This window comes from Bos taurus, chromosome X (genome assembly GCF_002263795.3).
Source record: "Bos taurus isolate L1 Dominette 01449 registration number 42190680 breed Hereford chromosome X, ARS-UCD2.0, whole genome shotgun sequence".
Taxonomy (NCBI): domain Eukaryota; kingdom Metazoa; phylum Chordata; class Mammalia; order Artiodactyla; family Bovidae; genus Bos; species Bos taurus.
The window spans coordinates 25,883,803-25,897,025 of NC_037357.1; positions in this window are offsets into that span (position 1 = coordinate 25,883,803).

Here is a 13,223-nt window from a genome sequence, read left to right on the forward strand (position 1 = left end):
CAAGTGATGAAATCCAATCATCTCATCCTCTGCCATTCCCTTTACCTCCTGCCTTCAGTCTTTCCCAGCATCAGGGTCTTTTCTAATGATTCAGTTCCTCGCATAAGTTGGCAAAAGTATCGGAGCTTCAACTTCAACAGCAGTCCTTCCAATGAATATTCAGGACTGATTTCCTTTAGGATTGACTGGTTGGATCTCTTTGCAGTCCAAGAGACTCTCAAGAGTCTTCTCCAACAACACAGTTCAAAAACATCAATTCTTCGGTGCTCAGCTTTATGGTCCAACCCTCACATCCATACATGACTACTGGAAAAACCATAGCTTTGACTAGATGGACTTTTGTTGGCAAAGTACTGTCTCTGCTTTTTAATATGCTATCTAGGTTTATCATAGCTTTTCTTCCAAGGAGAAAGTGTCTTTTAATTTCATGTCTGCTCTGCAGTGATTTTGGAGCCCAAGATAATAAGTCTGTCACTGTTTTCATTGTTTCCCCATCTATTTGCCATGAAGTGATGGGACTTGATGCCATGATCTTAGTTTTTTGAATGTTGAGTTTTAAGGCAACTTTTTCACTCTCCTCTTTCATTTTCATCAAGGAGGTTCTGCCACACGGGTGGGTGTCATATACGTATCTGAGGTTACTGATATTTTTCCTGGCAATCTTGATTCCAGCTTGTGCCTGGCATTTCACATGATGTTAACAAATGTCCCTCTAGTCAAGGCCATGGTTTTTCCAGTAGTCATGTATGGATGTGAGAGTTGGACTATAAAGAAAGCTGAGCACCAAAAAATTGATACTTTTGAACTGTGATGTTGGAGAAGACTTTTGAGAGTCCCTTGGACTGCAAAGAGATCCAACCAGTCCATCCTAAAGGAGATCAATCCTGAGTGTTCATTGGAAGGACTGATGTTGAAGCTGAAACTCCAATACTTTGGCCACCTGATGTGAAGAACTGACTCATTTGAAAAGACCCCGATGCTGGGAAAGATTGAAGGCCAGAGGAGAAGGGGACAACAGAGGATGAGATAGTTGCATGGCATCACTGACTCAATGGACATGAGTTTAAGTAAACTCTGGGATTTCATGATGGATAGGGAGGCCTGGTGTGCTGCAGTTCATGGGGTTGCAAAGAGTCAGACACAACTGACTGACTGAACTGAATTCTACATATAAATTAAATAATCAGGGTGACAATATATATTGTATGTTAATCATATATAAATATGTTATAAAATAAATAATACAAAATTATAATGATAACTATAAATCCTCAAATTTAAAAAGCTAAACAAACCCCAAGCAGAATGAACATAAGAAAAAACACATTAATTTACCTCATGATCAAAATCAATGCAAGAAACAGGAGAAAGGGAAAAAAGGAAGAGATTCATGGATTGAATAATAAAGCAAGATTCACCTATATGATATCTATAAGAAACTAAAGTTAAATAAAATAAACAACATTAACTCCTCCCCCTAAAAATTAATAATGCAAAATTAAAAAAAAAAAAAAAACTCTCCCAAGGCAGGAAGGAAAAAAAGCTGCTAGACCAAAGGTGTCAGTTTGAATGAAGCTTAAAGCCAGTATATTTTATAATATAGAAATATTTGCTCATTCACTCAACAAATATATGTTGAAGGGCTACACAGAGCCCATATTTTATCAAGGAAGCTAGACATTCACTATAGGTGTAAAATGATTGAAGACTGTAAATGTGATATTTATTTATATAAAGTAAGCATGATATTATTTGAACATGATCATTTAATATTGGTGCTGGGCATATAACAGTGATCAAAATAAACAGTCTATGCCATCATGAAATTACAGGCTAGTGGAAAAAAAATAATACAATAAATAAATTAGTAAAATGTATAGTATATGTCATTGCATACTTCTATTTTGAAAAACAAAGTGGGATAAGAAATACTGATCTTTGTTTAAAATACAAAGGGGCTTTCCTGAGGTGCAAAACTTTAAGGAAAGTGAAGCAGCTAGCCATAAAGATATCTAGTGACAGCGTTCCAGGTAGTATTCCAATAGAAGAAAGTGCTAGTGCAAAGGTCCTGAGAAAGAAGTATGGCAGATCAATTAGGAAAATCCCAAGAACGTCAGTGGAGCTGGACCAGAAAGTATGAGGGGAGATTGTATTAGAATTTTGAGGTCAGAGAGCTAACAAGTAAAGAGGGAGCAGATTTTGCAGTGTCTAGACCACTACAATAATTTAATTTTACCCTAATTGAGGTGGGAAGCTATTGGTTCACTGGATTGTTTTCAGCAGAGGGACATGAACTGTATTACGATCATTCTGGTTACCCTGTTGAGAACAGAGTTTTTGGGGGGAGTACAGGGAACAACGAGGAAGATCTGTTAGGAGACTGTTGCAGCAACTCAGTAGGGAGATGGTGGTGGCTTGTATTATAGTAGCAATTTATGTGGATTAAGTATATAGTTTGAAGATGGAGCCAACATCATATACTAGGTTGTGATAAAAAAAAAAAAAAAGGCAAGAATTAATCTAAATTTGGGCTGAGGCAACTAGAAAAATGAAGTTGACAATTACTGATATAGAGAAATCTGTGGCAGTCGTGTGTTTTATTGGAAGGGCAGGAGTTTGGTTTGGGACATGTTGATTTTCAATTGCTTGTGAGACTTATAAGTGATAAGGTGTAGCAGGAAGCAGTGAAGAATATAATTCTGGAGGACGCTGGGAGTTCTGAGCTGAGTATATGTGTCTGGGAATTATCAGTGTATAATGCCCTGTGCTTAGTTGCTCAGTTATGTCTGACTCTTTGTGACCCCATGGACTGCAGCCCACCAGGCTCCTTTGTTGATGGGGATTCTCCAGGCAAGAATACTGGAGTGGGTTACCATGCCCTCCTCCAGGGGATCTTCCCAACCCAGGGATCCAACCCAGGTCTCCCACATTGCAGGCGGATTCTTTACTGTCTGAGCCACCAGGGATTCCCAAGAATACTGGAGTGGGTAGAAATGATACTTAAATCCATACAATCCAATGATTTTTCACCAAGGGAAACAAAAAGTTTTGAGGACTATGCTGCTTGGCTAACAGATTAGAAAAATCAGGAGGAACAGCTGAAAAAAATAAGAAAGAATCATAGAACATTCAGAAGAGTGTTTGGACTAATTAGGGCAGATTTAATTATATAATTTAATTTATTTGCTTTGTTATAGTCAAGAAAACTTTGAAGCAATCAAGATGTCCAACAACAGCAAATTCTGGTGGATCGATATACTAGAATACAATGCAATTATAAAATGCTAATGGTGACATGTTTTGCTAACATGTGTAAAGGCTTATTGCATACTATTGAAAGGGGGAAAATTATTTAGGGTAATTAGATTATGAGCTATGTGGAGTGATGTAATTCTGAGGAAATGATGGACCATCTTGAATATTAGGTTGAAGAGTTTAGGTAAGATAACATTTAATACAACAGCCATTCAAGGTAAATACTATTATCATTTTTTATGATAACCCACTTGAGGTTTGGAGATCTCCTAAAGTATCCTCACTAATTCTTTAGCCTTGTTGACAAGTTCAGAGGTGTTCAGAGTGTTAAAAGTAAGAATGTGACCTCAGGTTGAACTTATGGCTGATAGATCGCCTCTCAAGCCCTATATCATAGTTCTTGGCAAATATCACATACACAGATTATTTTATCACAGCCCCCATCCAAGTTAAGACTGCCACCAGCAAGACAGGGTCAATCATTACACCACTTGACCCTGACTCAATTCTTGAACTCTTGGAGAATAGTGAGTGGGAAGGAGTTTCATCCTTGGGGATTCTAGCTCATGTCAAGGTTCAGAAGAAGTAGCTGATAACTGAGGGAGCATGAAGAGAGTTCTCATTTTCTCCTGGATAGCTCAAGGAGCTCTGAGATAACTGACACTGGACTGGTTTTACTGTCTTCCACCAGACCTAAAACAGAACAAAAGATCCTTACTAGAGTTTAAGCTCCATGATGGTAGTAGGTTTGTTATTTTGCCCATAATTCTATCCCCTTATCTAAAACAGTATCTATAACCCAGAAAACTCTTAGTAACTATTTGGTGAATGCATTCATATCTGTGGGAATCTGAAACAAGACCAAGGACCACACAGTGTTGGTTCTTCTAGGTCAGTAGTTCTCAGTTCTAGCTGAACAATAAAATTGGAGACCATTTTAAAAACACAGCTGCCTTGGGAACATCCTCCAGAGACTCCAATGTAGTTACAAAAGGGTAGGCTCCATGCCTCAGGAAGACTTCAATATATATTCAGAATTGAGAACAAATGCTTTAAGCAGCCACAGTGCACTCGGGTTGTTCAAAGGACTGAGATGCCAATTTTAGTCCTTAGGACTTGGGTGGCCTTTTTATGGAATTGGAGTCTGTCACCTCCTCTTCAAGGTTCTGGTCTGGGGCAGCTGTTAGGGTTTTTGTCTCAGAAGTCTAGGTAAGGCTCATCCCAAAGGGCTAAAAGAAAACAATAATTCCAGTTGGGAATTTAGGTACTTGAGCAGATTTGAGGGGCTTTGAGAGTACAGTGATGTGAACTTGAGACTGGCATCGCCACAATAGGGTCAATCAAAACACTAGTTGACCCCAATTCAGTGAAGATAAGCATGACAACCAATGAAGACCAGCATGATAATGTAATCTGCCTCCCTCGTGGGGAGAGAAGGGATTCAGAAAAAGAGAGGCAACAGGGTCTGATATCTCTGTTGTTTAAGCATTGACATTTCCTTTGCTGAAAATAGGAAAAGTATGCATTCTTTTCATACCACACAATTTATTATGATTATAGGATTCAGTAATAGTACATATAATCACAAATCTCTTCTGATTTAAAAATGCTCCAGAATGTTACACACATAAATTATGTTACAATTTAAAGGGATGTAAGTCACATTCCTACTTATACATTTCAGAGAAGATATATTATCTGACAAAATTAAGATCAATTCTGAAAGGAAATCTTGCAAAAATCATTGCTAAAAATGACTGATTTTCTCCCTTTAATTCCTCAAAAAAATATCATAGACTCAGTCTACCCATAAACAATATAGCAGTTTATTTTGCTTTTTCCAACTTTAGGAATTGGAAAGAAAATGCCTCTGGGTTCTTTGATTATGGATTATTCCTTTAGAATGCCCTCTCTAGAAGTATTCATGACAAGAAGGTTATTGTGAAATGACATTTTTTGTCCTTTGAAGTAAGGCTATAACAGTGAAAATAACTTATGAAACCTTATGGGAATCTTACTCATGGTGACAACAGATGAGTATATTCAGAGGTAGAAAAACAATTGAGCTATCCTTTTTAAACAAACAAACAAGATAAAACAAACTTCTATGTTGAGGTAAGACAGACATATGCTGTTTGTTTTGCTCAATTGGGCATCTCTAACTACAGTTTTTAAAAATGAGATCTTCAGGCACTTCTATATATATGCAACTTGAAGTCAGTAGGCCTGCTTTTTCTAAATACAATTTGAGACAGTTTTAGCCAATATCAGCTAATTAAATTTGCCCAATAACATTGACCTGAAAGACTTCAGGTTAAAGATGATTATTTAATCCAAAGATGCAGCAGGAAGATGCCATTTATTTGAATTTCACTTGTGGTCTGCAATACATTATATAAAATGAGAACAACTGTTCTTAATGATATTAATTAGACCAGCAAAGATCAAAATATTACTTGAATAAATATAGAAGAGATCTATGCATCTGTCTCATGCTGTATCTGCATGAAAAATTACATAAGAAGTTGGGTAATTTGTATCAGAAAGCATTGGTGACTTTCATTCTTGGCTACTTAAGGAACTGGCAGATATCCTAGGCAAATGACAAGCTGTTATTTTTAGGAAACTGTGACTTCCCAGAGCATTAGTATGAGGCAAATTTAGAGCTTTCATATGCCTAAGGAAAAAATAAGTCCCATGTAATAAAAACTGATCAGGTTCATATTATCACATGGAAAGATGTGATCTGTATTGATTTCAGTAGGGCTCTCAATTATATTTCACATAGCATTGTAACTAACAAAAATTATGGCAATGATTACATTACTTTGAGTAAAAACAAGAAACATGTTATTGTGGATGTTGGATCCAATTTTGGTGATTATGCAGTATAGTAACCCCTGAAGAACGGTCTTGATAGCATTCAGCGCCCTATTGACCCTTACAATAAAGAACTTGAAGTTATATCCAGCAGACAAAATTAAGGTATTTATAATTTCCAACATTCTATAAGATATAAATGCAATTTTGAGTAATCATGATGAGTTGGAAAAAGTTGGTCCAAATAAGAAAAAAAGTTTGGTTAAGATATGTACCAAATGGCCTACAACTGAGGTAGAAGAAATTTCAAGCTTGAACTGAATGCCTCCAAACAAAATTTCTACTCTGAACCAAAAGTCATTGTGACACTGAGTATAGCAAAAGGTAAATACAATAAATGAGAAAGAATGTTTTGTTGTAGTTTGAAGAGTAGCAGATTATTAGATTAGTTTGAGCCCTGACCTTTGTACAGGAGATAGGATGTTAGAGTGGATCCAGAGAAGAATAAGGTTGATTTAAAAATACGTAAACTAGGTCTGATGACTAATGGTAAAAGATATGTGATTTTCAAGAAAAGTTTAAGGGAGGATTTAATGGTTTTTAATATATGAAAAATATATTATGATAAAGATAGTAATTACTCAATTTCCATGTTCTCTAAATTATTTAATATGATGTATGTTCAAACTTAGTCAATACCTATATTTTTATTTCTAGCATACATTGCTAGTTGATGATTAATAACGCTAACAAGCTGTTATCTGTTTGGTATTAAAAATAGAAAAATGCACATTCTTATGCAAAATCAATGTCCACACCCCTTGACATTTCCCTTGTGCCCTCAAACTTATTTGGGGTTTCCTATCTTTATAAAAAAAAGAGAGAGAGAGTGAGAGAGAAGCTTTTACATAGTTCTCATTATGAATTATTTCCTTTTCAAATTCCTTTAGTGACCACTACCTAAATTTCAAATTAATACATTATATTTTGTTTTGTTTTTCTGCCTGACATTGATAATTTAATGGTTTTTTTATATCATCTTGTAGCACTATTGTTCACAAAAACTTTCTTATTTACTTCCTCATCCACCAAGATTTTATCCAGCTCTTATTATGTGCAGAGTACCGTGCTGGCACTGGGGATACAGACAAGAACAAGAAAGACACAGCCCCTATATAATCTTGGACAGAGAGACACAGACATTTACAGAGGAGTGGAGTAAATAGCCAGTACTCAAAGGATATAAAACATATACAAATAGACAGATTCAAAGTACTATGAGATTCTGTTGTTGTTGTTTAGTCACTAATTCCTGTCTGACTCTTTGCAAAACTATGAACTGCAGCATTCAGGGCTTCCCTGTCCTTCACTATCTCCTGGAGTTTGCTCAAACTCATGTCCACTCAGTCAGTGATGCCATTCCAAACATCTCATCCTCTGTTGCCCCCTTCTCTTCTTGCCCTCAATCTTTCCCAGGATCAGGATATTTTCTAATGAGCCGGCTCTTCATGTCAGGTGGTCAAAGTATAGGAGAGCTTCAGCTTCAGCATCAGTCCTTTCAATGAATATTCAGGGTTGATTTCCTTTAGGATTGACTGGTTTGACCTCTTTGCAGTCCAAGGGACTCTCAAGAGTCTTCTCCAGCACCAGAGTTTGAAAGCATAGGTTCTTCAGCGCTCAACTTTCTTTATAGTCCAACTCTCACATCCGTACATGACTACTGGAAAAACCATAGTTTTGACTATATGGACTTTTGTTTGCAAAATGATGTCTGTGCTTTTTAATACATGTCCAGGTTTGTCATAGCTTTTCTTCCAAGGAGCAAGGGTCTTTTAATTTCATGGCTGCAGTCATTGTTTGCAGTGAATTTGGAGCCCAAGGAAGTATAATCTGTCACAGTTTCAACTTCTTTCCCATCTATTTTCCATGAAGTGATGGAACCAGATATCATGATCTTAGTTCTCTGAATGCTGAATTTTAAGCCAGGGTTTTAGTCTCCTCTTTCACTTTCATCGAAATGCTCTTTAGTTTCTCTTCACTTTCTGCCATAAGGGTGGTGTCATCTGCATATCTGAGGTTATTGATATTTTTCCTGGAAATCTTGATTCGAGCTTGTGCTTCATCTAGCCCAGCATTTCACATGATGTACTCTGCATATAAGTTAAATAAGCAGGGTGACAATATATAGCCTTGACATACTTCTTTCCCAATTCTGAACCAACCACTTGTTCCATGACTGGTTCTAACTGTTGCTTCTTGACCTGCATATACACTTCTCAGGAGGCAGGTAAGGTGGTCTGGTATTCCCATTTTTATAAGAATTTACTGCAGTTTGTTGTGATCCACACATTCAAATGCTTTACTATAGTCAATGAAGCAGAAGTAGATGTTTTTCTGGAATTTTTGTGTTGTTTCTGTAATTCAATGGATGTAGGCAAATTGATCTCTGGTTCCTCTGCCTTCCTAAATCCAACTTGTTCATCTGAAAGCTCCAGGTTCAAGTACTGTTGAAGCCTAGCTTGAAGGATTTTGAGCACCTTGCTAGTGTGTGAAATGAGTGCAATTATGCAGTAGTTTTGAACATTCTTTGGCATTGCCCTTCTTTGAGATTGGAATGAAAACTGACCTATTCCAGTCCTGTGCCCACTGCTGAGTTTTCCAAATTTGCTGGAATATTGAGTGCAGCACTTGAACAGCACCCTCATTTAGGATTTGAAGTAGCTCAGCTGAAAGTCTGTCACATCCACTAGCTTTGTTCGTAGTGATGCTTCCTAAGGCCCACTCTATTCCAGGATGTCTGGCTCTAGGTCAGTGATCACACCATCATGGTTATCTGGGTCATGAAGATCATTTTTGTTCAGTTCTTCTGTGTATTCTTGCCACCTCTTCTTATTATCTTCTGCCTCTGCTAGGTCCATACCACTAATGTGCTTTATTGTGCTCATGTTTGTATGAAATGTTCCGTTGGTATATCTAATTTTCTTGAAGAGATCTCTAGTCTTTCCCATTCTATTGTTTTCCTCTATTTCTTTGCATTGTTCACTTAAGAAGGCTTTGTTATCTCTCCTTGTTATTCTTTGGAACTCTACATTCAGATAGTTATGTCTTTTCTCCTTTTCTCTTTCCTTTTTTTTTTTTTTTTTTCTTTTCACAGCTATTTGTACGACTTTCTCAGGCAACCATTTTGCCTTGTTTCATTTCTTTTTCTTCGGGATGATTTTGGTCACTGCTTCCTATACAATGTTAGGAACCACTGTCCAAAGTTCTTCAGACCTAATCCCTTGAATCTATTTGGCACGTTCACTGTATCAGTCAGTGATGTCATCTAATCATCTCATCCTCTGTCGTCCCCTTCTCCTCCTGCCTTCAATCTTTCTCAGAATCAGGATCATTTCCAGTGAGTCAGTTCTTTGCATGAGGCGGCCAAAGAACTGGAGCTTCAGCTTCAGCATTAGTTCTTCCAATGAATATTCAGGATTTATTTCTTTTAGGATTGAAAGGTTTGATCTTGCAGTCCAAGGGACTCTCAAGAGTCTTCTCCAACACCACAGTTCAAAAGCATCAAATTCTTCTATGCTCAGCTTTCTTATATCCATCCATACATGACTACTGGAAAAACCATAGCTTTGACTAGACGGGCTATTGTCAGCAAAGTAATGTGTCTGCTTTCTAATGTTCTGTATACGTTGGTCATAGCTTTTCTTCCAAGGAGCAAGCGTCTTAATTTCATGACTGCAGTCACCATCTGCAGTGATTTTGGAGCGGTATTTGATTCAAGACATACCTGAATAACCTAGTAGTTTTCCCTACTTTCTTCAATTTAAATCTGAATTTTTGAATAATCAGCTCATGATCTGAGCCACAGTCAGTTCCTGGTCTTACTTTTGCTGAGTGTATAGAGCTTCTCCATTTTCACCTGCAAAGAATATAATCAATCTGATTTAAGTATTGACCCTCTGGTGATGTCCATGTGTACAGACATCTCTTGTGTTGTTGGAAGACAGTGTTTGATATGACCAATGCATCATCTTGGACAAACTTTTTTAGCCTTTTCCCTGCTTCATTTTGTACTCCATGGGCAAAATTGTCTGATACTTCATGCATCTCTTGACTTCCTACTTTAGCATTCCAGTCCCCTATGATGAAAGGATATTTCTTTTGGTGTTAGTTCTAGAAGGTCTTGTAGGTTTTCATAGAGCCGTTCAACTTCATCTGCCTCAGCATTAGTGGTTGGGGCATAGATTTGGATTACTATGATATTGAATGGTTTGCCTTGGAAATGAACAGAGATCATTCTGTTGTTTTTGAAATTGCACCCAAGTACTGCATTTTGGACTCTTCTGTTGACTATGAGGGATACTTGATTTCTTATAAGGGATTCTTGACCACATAGTAGATATAATGATCAACTGGATTATATTTAAGGGCTTCCTTGATAGCTTAGTTGGTAAAGAGTCCGTCTGCAATGCAGGAGACCCCGGTTTGATTCCTGAGTCAGGAAGATCTGCTGGAGAAGGGATAAGCTATCCACTCCAGTATGCTTGGGTTTCCCTTGTGGCTCAGCTGGTTAAGAATCTCCCTATAATGTGGGATACCTGGGTTTGATCCCTGGGTTGGGAAGATCCCCTGGATTAGGGAGAGGCTACCCACTCCAGTTTTCTGGTCCATGGGCTTTTTACAGTCCATGGGGTTGCAAAGAGTTAAATTTGCCCACTCCCATCCATTTTAGTTCTCTGATTCCTAAAATGTTGATGTTCACTTTTCCCATCTCCTGTTTGACCACTTCTAATTTACCTTGATTCATGGACCCACCATTCCAGTTTCATATGCAGTACTGTTCTTTACAGCACTGGACTTCACTTTCACCACCAGGGACATCCACAACTGGGCCTCCTTTCCACTGTGACCCAGCCTCTTCATTCTTTCTGGAGCTTTTTCTCAGCTCTTCCCCAGTAGCATATAAGACACCTATCAATCTGGAGCGGCTCATTTTCTGGTGTCATATCTTTTTGCCTTTTCAGACTGCTCATGGGGTTTTCAAGGCAAGAATGCTGAAGTGGTTTGTCATTCCCTTCTCCAGTGGACCACGTTTTGTTAGAACTCATGACATGTCTGTCTTGGGTGGCCCTACATAGTATTGCTCATAGTTTCATTGTTTTGCACATTGCTGTGATGCATGTGATCATTTGGTTAACTTTCTGTGATTGTGATTTCATTCTGGAGGCTGTGAGATTGTAGTTCTTGCTTCTTTTGTCTGCACTCTGATGGATGAGGGATGGGAGGGACTGGCTGTGGGCAAACCTGGATCTTGCTCTGGTGTGCACAGCCATGCTCAGTAAATCTTTAATCCAAATTTTTGCTGATGCATGGGACTTTGCCCCCTACCTGAGATTCTGTAGACTTATCCAACTAATGACCTAACCTTTTGAGAGGGTAAACTTAATATTTTCTGTATGTAGCAAGTCTATATCAACTAAATAGATAAGTTTGTAGGAGAAAAAAAATCCAAGCTTGTTTTAGGGAAGTTATATTAATAGTAAGCCCAGTTATAAATATATAGTTATACGATAAATACTGATTTACAAAACTAATCAAATACTGGTCATGAGACATCAAAATGAAAATCACATGGGACATCCAGGTTCTGGTCCAGCAGGTAAGAAATTCTGAATTTGCCTCTCTATACTAAAATGTAAAAAGCTGAGGGAACTGAAAAGTGAAAAATCCTTATTATTAATACATCCATATAAGAAATGAGGTCATAGTACCACTTGCTGGCCCTCAAATTGGAGAGACTGCTAAGTAAAAACACAGAATTACAATTTACCACAGCAGAAACCAACAAGAAAAAACTGAGGAAATAAGTGCTATAAATGTCAAATCCAGCTACTAATATAAAATTATGACAAGCATTAAAAGGCAAAAGACATTTTGAAGAGAGACAGTAAGCATTAGAATCCCACTCAGATATGACAGATATGTTAGAATTGTCAGACAAGGAATATGAAGTTATGATTATTATCTAAGGGCTCTAATGGGTAAAGTTGACAGCATACAAAAACTGGGCAATGAAGCAAAGAGATGGAAATTCTAAGAAAGAGCCAAAGAGAAATGCTAGAAATCATCAACACTGTAAACAAAGGATAAATGTGATTGGCTTATTAGTAGACTTAACATGATTAAGGGAAAAAATCTTTGAGCTTGAGGATATCTCAATAGAAACTTCAAAAAACTGAAAAGCAAGACAACAAAGACTGAAAAAATGTCCAAGATCATAGGACTACTACAAAAATGTAACAAAAGTAATGGGAATACCAGAAGAAAAAAGAGAGAATGGACAAAAAGAAAAACAATTGAAACAATGTCAAACTAATGTTTGACACTGAACCACAGATTCAGAAATCTCAGACAAGAGGAAGCAGGCTAAATTCCCCAAAACCCTCAGAACCAGGCATATCATTTCTGAATTATATAAAATTAAAGAAAAATTGTCCTGAAAGAAGTAAGAGAGGGTGAGGTGGGAAACCTTACCTACAGAGAAGCAATGATAAAGAATTACATCCTATTTCTCCTTAGAAATCACATGAAATGAAACAGGACACTATGTGGCACTCCCAGGTACAAAAGCCTTTTTGTGTTCCTGTTTCTTCTTTGTATGAAAAAGGCTTCAGCCTCCTATATTTTCCCTCAATTCCAAAGGACAGATTCAAACAGTTGTTATGCCAGCAAATTTGGAAAATTTGGCAATGGCCACAGGACTGGAAAAAAGTCAGTTTTTATTCCAATCCCAAAGAATGGCAATGCCAAAGAATGTTCAAACTGCCATACAATTGCACTGATTTCACATGCTAGCTAGGTAATGCTCAAAATCCTTCAAGCTAAGCTTCAGCAGTATGTGAACTGAGAACCTCCTGATGTATAACCTGGATTTAGAAAGGTAGAGGAACCAGACATCAAGTTGCCAATATCCTTTAGATAACAGAAAGAGTAAGTAAATTCCAGAAAACATCTAGCTTTGCTTCATTGACTATGGTAAATCCTTTCACTGTGGATCACAACAAACTGTGGAAAATTCTTAAAGAGATGAGAATACCAGACCACCCTACTCACCTCCTGAGAAACCTGTATGGAGGTAAAGAAGCAACAGT